This window comes from Nothobranchius furzeri, unplaced genomic scaffold, assembly GCF_043380555.1.
Source record: "Nothobranchius furzeri strain GRZ-AD unplaced genomic scaffold, NfurGRZ-RIMD1 Scf053, whole genome shotgun sequence".
Classification (NCBI taxonomy): Eukaryota; Metazoa; Chordata; class Actinopteri; order Cyprinodontiformes; family Nothobranchiidae; genus Nothobranchius; species Nothobranchius furzeri.
Genome location: NW_027223070.1, coordinates 97,501 through 107,500, shown reverse-complemented (window position 1 = coordinate 107,500; position 10,000 = coordinate 97,501).

The window sequence follows — 10,000 nt, the reverse complement described above, 5'->3', positions numbered from 1 at the left end:
AGGGAGGCTCTGCCGTGCCCCCTTGAGGTCTAAAGGATGACCATGAGGTCAAAAGGATGACCAGTAGTTGTGGTTCTCGCCCCGGGACTTGGGTCAGAGTATGGCCCAAGTGGTGCACTTGTGTCGGTCTAGGGAGGCTGTGCCGGTCCCCCTGGAGGTCTAAAGGATGACCAGTAGTTGTGGTTCTCGCCCCGGGACTTGGGTCAGAGTATAGCCCAAGTGGAGCACTTGTGTCGGACTAGGGAGGCTGTGCCGGGCCCCCTGGAGGTCTAAAGGATGACCAGTAGTTGTGGTTCTCACCCCGGGTCGTGGGTCCGAGTCTGGCCCGAGTAGAGCACTTTGGTCGGCTACCGGGGGGTGTGCCGTGCCCCCTGGAGGTCTAAAGGATGACCAGTAGTTGTGGTTCTCGCCCCGGGACTTGGGTCAGAGTATAGCCCAAGTGGAGCACTTGTGTCGGCCTAGGGAGGCTGTGCCGGGCCCCCTGGAGATCTAAAGGATGACCATGAGGTCAAAAGGATGACCAGTAGTTGTGGTTCTCGCCCCGGGACTTGGGTCAGAGTATAGCCCAAGTGGAGCACTTGTGTCGGCCTAGGGAGGCTGTGCCGGGCCCCCTGGAGGTCTAAAGGATGACCAGTAGTTGTGGTTCTCGCACCGGGACTTGGGTCAGAGTACAGCCCAAGTGGAGCACTTGTGTCGGTCTAGGGAGGCTGTGCCGGGCCCCCTGGAGGTCTAAAGGATGACCATGAGGTCAAAAGGATGACCAGTAGTTGTGGTTCTCGCCCCGGGACTTGGGTCAGAGTATAGCCCAAGTGGAGCACTTGTGTCGGACTAGGGAGGCTGTGCCGTGCCCCCTGGAGGTCTAAAGGATGACCAGTAGTTGTGGTTCTCGCCCCGGGACTTGGGTCAGAGTATAGCCCAAGTGGAGCACTTGTGTCGGCCTAGGGAGGCTGTGCCGGGCCCCCTGGAGGTCTAAAGGATGACCATGAGGTCAAAAGGATGACCAGTAGTTGTGGTTCTCGCCCCGGGACTTGGGTCAGAGTATAGCCCAAGTGGAGCACTTGTGTCGGACTAGGGAGGCTGTGCCGTGCCCCCTGGAGGTCTAAAGGATGACCAGTAGTTGTGGTTCTCGCCCCGGGACTTGGGTCAGAGTATAGCCCAAGTGGAGCACTTGTGTCGGACTAGGGAGGCTGTGCCGTGCCCCCTGGAGGTCTAAAGGATGACCAGTAGTTGTGGTTCTCGCCCCGGGACTTGGGTCATAGTATAGCCCAAGTGGAGCACTTGGGTCGGACTAGGGAGGCTGTGTCGTGCCCCCTGGAGGTCTAAAGGATGACCAGTAGTTGTGGTTCTCGCCCCGGGACTTGGGTCAGAGAATAGCCCAAGTGGGACACTTGTGTCGGACTAGGGAGGCTCTGCCGTGCCCCCTGGAGGTCTAAAGGATGACCAGTAGTTGTGGTTCTCGCCCCGGGACTTGGGTCAGAGTATAGCCCAAGTGGAGCACTTGTGTCGGACTAGGGAGGCTGTGCCGTGCCCCCTGGAGGTCTAAAGGATGACCATTAGTTGTGGTTCTCGCCCCGGGACTTGGGTCAGAGTACAGCCCAAGTGGAGCACTTGCGTCGGACTAGGGAGGCTGTGCCGGGCCCCCTGGAGGTCTAAAGGATGACCAGTAGTTGTGGTTCTCGCCCCGGGCCGTGGGTCTGAGTATGGCCCAAGTGGGACACTTGTGTCGGACTAGGGAGGCTCTGCCGTGCCCCCTTGAGGTCTAAAGGATGACCAGTAGTTGTGGTTCTCGCCCCGGGACTTGGGTCATAGTATAGCCCAAGTGGGACACTTGTGTCGGACTAGGGAGGCTCTGCCGTGCCCCCTTGAGGTCTAAAGGATGACCATGAGGTCAAAAGGATGACCAGTAGTTGTGGTTCTCGCCCCGGGACTTGGGTCAGAGTATGGCCCAAGTGGTGCACTTGTGTCGGTCTAGGGAGGCTGTGCCGGTCCCCCTGGAGGTCTAAAGGATGACCAGTAGTTGTGGTTCTCGCCCCGGGACTTGGGTCAGAGTATAGCCCAAGTGGAGCACTTGTGTCGGACTAGGGAGGCTGTGCCGGGCCCCCTGGAGGTCTAAAGGATGACCAGTAGTTGTGGTTCTCACCCCGGGTCGTGGGTCCGAGTCTGGCCCGAGTAGAGCACTTTGGTCGGCTACCGGGGGGTGTGCCGTGCCCCCTGGAGGTCTAAAGGATGACCAGTAGTTGTGGTTCTCGCCCCGGGACTTGGGTCAGAGTATAGCCCAAGTGGAGCACTTGTGTCGGCCTAGGGAGGCTGTGCCGGGCCCCCTGGAGATCTAAAGGATGACCATGAGGTCAAAAGGATGACCAGTAGTTGTGGTTCTCGCCCCGGGACTTGGGTCAGAGTATAGCCCAAGTGGAGCACTTGTGTCGGCCTAGGGAGGCTGTGCCGGGCCCCCTGGAGGTCTAAAGGATGACCAGTAGTTGTGGTTCTCGCACCGGGACTTGGGTCAGAGTACAGCCCAAGTGGAGCACTTGTGTCGGTCTAGGGAGGCTGTGCCGGGCCCCCTGGAGGTCTAAAGGATGACCAGTAGTTGTGGTTCTCGCCCCGGGCCGTGGGTCTGAGTATGGCCCAAGTGGGGCACTTGCGTCGGACTGGGGAGGCTCTGCCGCGCCCCCTGGAGGTCAAAAGGATGACCAGTAGTTGTGGTTCTCACCCCGGGTCGTGGGTCCGAGTCTGGCCCGAGTAGAGCACTTTGGTCGGCTACCGGGGGGTGTGCCGTGCCCCCTGGAGCCATGGGAGTGAGCTCCAGCAGACTGGTATTTTTCGGAGAACCAGGCCCACACTCCTCAGACTTTGTGCCCAGGGACAGGCCACCAAAATCGGCCGCGGCTCGTGCACTTTGCCCCTGCGTTTCTCCCAGAACCAGAGCCGGAAAAATCCCAAAATTGATGCCCAGAGATAGTCGACTCTGCCTGGAATAGATTGCCACCCAAACCCGCCAACTCACGCTGGTTTTCCGATGGCCTCACCTACTAACCCGAGCATGGTCATCGCTCGCACCTTCCAAAACCTCCAGGGGCGCAGGCACTTTTCATTTACTGGCCATAAGGCCGACCGCCTTAAGCGTTAAGCGATAAGCGAAAGGCTTAGTTTGGACTTAGTTTTTGGAGCGACGAGGTCGCCGTTTTGTCAATTCTGAACCGATTTTCACGCGGTTTTCGACTGCCTGCGCCTGGGGAGCCGCCCAGAAGCCCCAGGCAGTGTTCTGGGTGGACTTCCGGACCGGTCCGGACCCGGTACCGGCCGGGGGAACCGCACCACGCCTCTCGGGCGTTTCTACACCGATTTTCGCGGGGTTTTCGACTGCATAGACGGGGCCACCTGCTGCAGGGCCCGAGGGAGGGCCTTACTGAGCTGGGTCCGACGCAGGGCCCGGTTCCTGGAGCCCGCTGGGGGGGGGGGGGGGTTCTCTAAGGCTCACGGCGGGCTGCTGAGGGGCCGGATCGGATGCAGACAGGCGCTCCTCTGCCCAGGTCTTTGCTCCCCTGCCCCACTAGGAATGGAAGACACACTGCCAACAGCTTCTGGAGGGTGATGGGCCCTGCTGCAGACCAGGTCCGACCCAGGTTTCAGCTATCCCACCCCGCAGGGACTTAAAGACACACTGCCATCAGCTTCTGGAGGCTGCTGAGCTCTACTATAGAGCAGGTCCGACCCAGGTTTCAGCTCCTGCAGCCCACTAGGACTTAAACACACACTGCCATCAGCGTCTGGATGGTGATGGGCCCTGCTGCAGACCAGGTCCGACCCAGGTTTCAGCTATCCCACCCCGCAGGGACTTAAAGACACACTGCCATCAGCTTCTGGAGGCTGCTGAGCTCTACTATAGAGCAGGTCCGACCCAGGTTTCAGCTCCTGCAGCCCACTAGGACTTAAACACACACTGCCATCAGCGTCTGGATGGTGATGGGCCCTGCTGCAGACCAGGTCCGACCCAGGTATCAGCTCCTGCACCCCGCAGGGAATTGAAGACACACTGCCATCAGCTTCTGGAGGCTGCTGAGCTCTGCTATAGACCAGGTCCGACCCAGGTTTCAGCTCCTGCACCCCGCAGGGAACTAAACACACACTGCCATCTGCAACTGGAGGCTGCTGAGCCCTGCTGCAGACCAGGTCCGACCCAGGTTATGGCTCTCCCACCCCCCTGGGACTTAAACACACACAGCCATCAGCTTCTGGATGGTGATGGGCCCTGCTGCAGACCAGGTCCGACCCAGGTTTCAGCTCCTCAACCCCGCAGGGACTTAAACCCACACCGCCATCAGCTTCTGGAGGGTGATGGGCCCTGCTGCGGGCCAGGTCCGACCCAGGTTTCAGCTCTCCCACCCCGCAGGGACTTAAACACACACAGCCATCAGCTTCTGGGGGCTGCTGAGCCCTGCTGCAGACCAGGTCCGACCCAGGTTTCAGCTCTCCCACCCCGCAGGGTCTTTAACACACACACTGCCATCAGCTGCTGGAGGCTGCTGAGCTCCGCTATAGACCAGGTCCGACCCAGGTTTCTGCTCCTGCACCCCGCAGGGAATGAAAGACACACTGCCATCAGCTTCTGGAGGCTGCTGAGCCCTGCTGCAGACCAGGTCCGACCCAGGTATCGGCTCTCCAACCAGGCAGAGACTTAAACACACACACACACACACACACTGCCATCAGCTTCTGGGGGCTGCTGAGCTCTGCTGTAGACCGGGTCCGACCCAGGTTTCTGCTCCTCCACCCCGCAGGGACTTAAACACACACTGCCACCAGCTTCTGGAGGGTGATGGGCCCTGCTTTAGACCAGGTCTGACCCGGGATATAGCTCTCCCACCCCGCAGGGACTTAAACACTCACTGCCATCAGCTGCTGGAGGCTGCCGAGCTCTGCTGCAGACCAGGTCCCACCCAGGTTTCTGCTCCTGCACCCCGCAGGGACTTAAACACACACTGCCACCAGCTTCTGGAGGGTGATGGGCCCTGCTGTGGACCAGGTCCGACCCGGATATCAGCTCTCCCACCAGGCAGGGACTTAAACACACACTGCAATCAGCTGCTGGAGGCTGCTGAGCTCTACTATAGACCAGGTCCGACCCAGGTTTCAGCTCTCCCACCAGGCAGTGACTTAAAGACACACTGCCATCAGCTGCTGGAGGCTGCTGAGCTCTTCTATAGACCAGGTCCGACCCAGGTTTCAGCTCTCACACCAGGCAGGGACTTAAACACACACTGCCATCAGCTGCTGGAGGCTGCTGAGCTCTGCTATAGACCAGGTCCGACCCAGGTTTCAGCTCTCCCACCAGGCAGGGACTTAAAGACACACTGCCATCAGCTGCTGGAGGCTGCCGAGCCCTGCTGCAGACCATGTCCGACCCAGGTTTCAGCTCTCCCACCAGGCAGGGACTTAGAGGCACGCTGCCATCAGCTTCTGGAGGCTGCTGAGCTCTGCCATAGACCAGGTCCGACCGAGGTTTCAGCTCTCCCACCCCGCAGGGACTTAAACACACACTGCCATCAGCTGCTGGAGGCTGCTGAGCTCTGCTATAGACCAGGTCCGACCCGGGATATAGCTCTCCCACCCCGCAGGGACTTAAACACACACTGCCATCAGCTGCTGGAGGCTGCTGAGCTCTTCTATAGACCAGGTCCGACCCAGGTTTCAGCTCTCCCACCCCGCAGGGACTTGAACACACACTGCCATCAGCTTCTGGAGGCTGCTGAGCTCTGCTATAGACCAGGTCCGACCCAGGTTTCTGCTCCTCCACCCCGCAGGGAATTAAAGACACACTGCCATCAGCTTCTGGATGGTGATGGGCCCTGCTGCAGACCAAGTCCGACCCGGGTTACAGCTCTCCCACCAGGCAGGGAATTAAACACACACTGCCATCAGCTGCTGGAGGCTGCTGAGCTCCGCTATAGACCAGGTCCGACCCGGGTTCCTGCTCCTGCACCCCGCAGGGACCAAAACACACACACTGCCATCAGCTTCTGGAGGCTGCTGAGCTCTTCTATAGACCAGGTCCGACCCAGGTTTCAGCTCTCCCACCAGGCAGGGACTTAAACACACTGCCATCACCTTCTGCTGGCTGCTGAGCTCTGCTGCAGACCAGGTCCGACCCAGGTTTCAGCTCCTGCACCCCGCAGGGAACTAAACACACACTGCCGTCACCTTCTGCTGGCTGCTGAGCCCTGCTGCAGACCAGGTCCGACCCAGGTTTCAGCTCCTGCACCCCGCAGTGGATTAAAGACACACTGCCATCAGGTTCTGGAGGCTGCTGAGCTCTGCTGCAGACCAGGTCCGACCCAGGTTATGGCTCTCCCACCCCGCAGGGACTTAAACACACACCGCCGTCAGCTTCTGGATGGTGATGGGCCCTGCTGCAGACCAGGTCCGACCCACGTTTCAGCTCTCCCACCCCGCAGGGGATGAAACACACACTGCCATCAGCTTCTGGAGGCTGCTGAGCTCTGCTAAAGACCAGGTCCGACCCAGCTTTCAGCTCTCCCACCAGGCAGGGAGTTAAAGACACACTGTCATCGGCTTCTGGAGGGTGCTGAGCCCTGCTGCACACCAAGTCTGACCCAGGTTTCAGCTCATCCACCCCGCAGGGACCTAAACACACACTGCCATCAGCTTCTGAGTGGTAATGGGCCCTGCTGCAGACCAGGTCCGACCCAGGTTTCAGCTCCTCCACCCCGCCATCACCAGCTGGAGGCTGGCTGCTGCTCCTGCACCCTGCCATCAGCTGCTGGAGGCTTCTGTTCCTCCACCCCGCCATCAGCAGCTGGAGGCTGGCTGCTGGAGGCTGGCTGCTGCTCCTCCACCCCGCCATCACCAGCTGGAGGCTGGTTGCAGCTCCTGCACCCCGCCATCAGCTGCTGGAGGCTGCCTGCAGCCCCTGCACCCCGCCATCAGCTGCTGGAGGCTGGCTGCAGCTCCTGCACACCGCCATCAGCTGCTGGAGGCTGCCTGCAGCTCCTGCACCCCGCCATCAGCTGCTGGAGGCTGGCTGCTGCTCCTGCACCCCGCCAGCAGCTGCTGGAGGCTGGCTGCTGCTCCTCCACCCAACCATCAGCTGCTGGACGCTGGCTGCTGCTCCTGCACCCCGCCATCAGCTGCTGGAGGCTGGCTGCTGCTCCTCCACCACCCAACCATCAGCTGCTGGACGCTGGCTGCAGCTCCTCCACCCCGCCATCAGCTGCTGGTGGCTGGCTGCAGCTCCTTCACCCCGCCATCAGCTGCTGGTGGCTGGCTGCAGCTCCTTCACCCCGCCATCACCAGCTGGAGGCTGGCTGCTGCTCCTGCACCCCGCCATCAGCTGCTGGAGGCTGCCTGCAGCTCCTGCGCCCCGCCATCAGCTGCTGGAGGCTGGCTGCTGCTCCTGCACCCTGCCATCAGCTGTTCGAGGCTGGCTGCAGCTCCTCCACCCCACCATCACCAGCTGGAGGCTGGTTGCAGCTCCTGCACCCCGTCATCAGCAGCTGGAGGCTGCCTGCTGCTCCTGCACCCCGCCATCAGCTGCTGGAGGCTGCCTGCAGCTCCTGCACCCCGCCATCATTTGCTGGAGGCTGGCTGCAGCTCCTGCAACCCGCCATCAGCTGCTGGAGGCTGGCTGCTGCTCCTCCACCCCACCATGACCTGCTGGAGGCTGGCTGCAGCTCCTTCACACCGCCATCAGCTGATGGATGCTGGCTGAACGCTGGAGGCTGGCTGCTGCTCCCACACACCGCCATCAGCTCCTGGAGGCTGGCTGGCTGCTGGAGGCTGTCTGCTGCTGCTCCTCCACCCCGCCATCACCAGCTGGAGGCTGGCTGCTGGAGGCTGGCTGCAGCTCCTGCACCCCACCATCAGCTGCTGGAGGCTGGCTTCTGCTCCTCCACCCCGCCATCAGCTGCTGGGGGCTGGCTGCTGGAGGCTGGCTGCAGCTCCTCCACCCCGCCATCACCAGCTGGAGGCTGGTTGCAGCTCCTGCACCCCGCCATCAGCTGCTGGAGGCTGCCTGCTGCTCCTGCACCCCGCCATCAGCTGCTGGAGGCTGCCTGCACCTCCTGCACCCCGCCATCAGCTGCTGGAGGCTGGCTTCTGCTCCTCCACCCCGCCATCAGCTGATGGAGGCTGCCTGCTTCTCCACCCCGCCATCACTAGCTGGAGGCTGGCTGCTGGAGGCTGGCTGCAGCTCCTCCACCCCGCCATCAGCTGCTGGAGGCTGCCTGCAGCTCCTGCACCCCGCCATCACCAGCTGGAGGCTGGCTTCTGCTCCTCCACCCCGCCATCAGCTGATGGAGGCTGCCTGCTTCTCCACCCCGCCATCACTAGCTGGAGGCTGGCTGCTGGAGGCTGGCTGCAGCTCCTCCACCCCGCCATCAGCTGCTGGAGGCTGGCTGCTGCTCCTGCACCCCGCCATCAGCTGCTGGAGGCTGGCTGCTGCTCCTCCACCCAACCATCAGCTGCTGGACGCTGGCTGCAGCTCCTCCACCCCACCATCAGCTGCTGGACGCTGGCTGCAGCTCCTCCACCCCGCCATCAGCTGCTGGAGGCTGCCTGCAGCTCCTGCACCCCGCCATCAGCTGCTGGAGGCTGCCTGCAGCTCCTGCACCCCGCCATCAGCTGCTGGTGGCTGGCTGCAGCTCCTTCACCCCGCCATCACCAGCTGGAGGCTGGCTGCTGCTCCTGCACCCCGCCATCAGCTGCTGGAGGCTGCCTGCAGCTCCTGCGCCCCGCCATCAGCTGCTGGAGGCTGGCTGCTGCTCCTGCACCCTGCCATCAGCTGTTCGAGGCTGGCTGCAGCTCCTCCACCCCACCATCACCAGCTGGAGGCTGGTTGCAGCTCCTGCACCCCGTCATCAGCAGCTGGAGGCTGCCTGCTGCTCCTGCACCCCGCCATCAGCTGCTGGAGGCTGCCTGCAGCTCCTGCACCCCGCCATCATTTGCTGGAGGCTGGCTGCAGCTCCTGCAACCCGCCATCAGCTGCTGGAGGCTGGCTGCTGCTCCTCCACCCCACCATGACCTGCTGGAGGCTGGCTGCAGCTCCTTCACACCGCCATCAGCTGATGGATGCTGGCTGAACGCTGGAGGCTGGCTGCTGCTCCCACACACCGCCATCAGCTCCTGGAGGCTGGCTGGCTGCTGGAGGCTGTCTGCTGCTGCTCCTCCACCCCGCCATCACCAGCTGGAGGCTGGCTGCTGGAGGCTGGCTGCAGCTCCTGCACCCCACCATCAGCTGCTGGAGGCTGGCTTCTGCTCCTCCACCCCGCCATCAGCTGCTGGGGGCTGGCTGCTGGAGGCTGGCTGCAGCTCCTCCACCCCGCCATCACCAGCTGGAGGCTGGTTGCAGCTCCTGCACCCCGCCATCAGCTGCTGGAGGCTGCCTGCTGCTCCTGCACCCCGCCATCAGCTGCTGGAGGCTGCCTGCACCTCCTGCACCCCGCCATCAGCTGCTGGAGGCTGGCTTCTGCTCCTCCACCCCGCCATCAGCTGATGGAGGCTGCCTGCTTCTCCACCCCGCCATCACTAGCTGGAGGCTGGCTGCTGGAGGCTGGCTGCAGCTCCTCCACCCCGCCATCAGCTGCTGGAGGCTGCCTGCAGCTCCTGCACCCCGCCATCACCAGCTGGAGGCTGGCTTCTGCTCCTCCACCCCGCCATCAGCTGATGGAGGCTGCCTGCTTCTCCACCCCGCCATCACTAGCTGGAGGCTGGCTGCTGGAGGCTGGCTGCAGCTCCTCCACCCCGCCATCAGCTGCTGGAGGCTGGCTGCTGCTCCTGCACCCCGCCATCAGCTGCTGGAGGCTGGCTGCTGCTCCTCCACCCAACCATCAGCTGCTGGACGCTGGCTGCAGCTCCTCCACCCCACCATCAGCTGCTGGACGCTGGCTGCAGCTCCTCCACCCCGCCATCAGCTGCTGGAGGCTGCCTGCAGCTCCTGCACCCCGCCATCAGCTGCTGGAGGCTGCCTGCAGCTCCTGCACCCCGC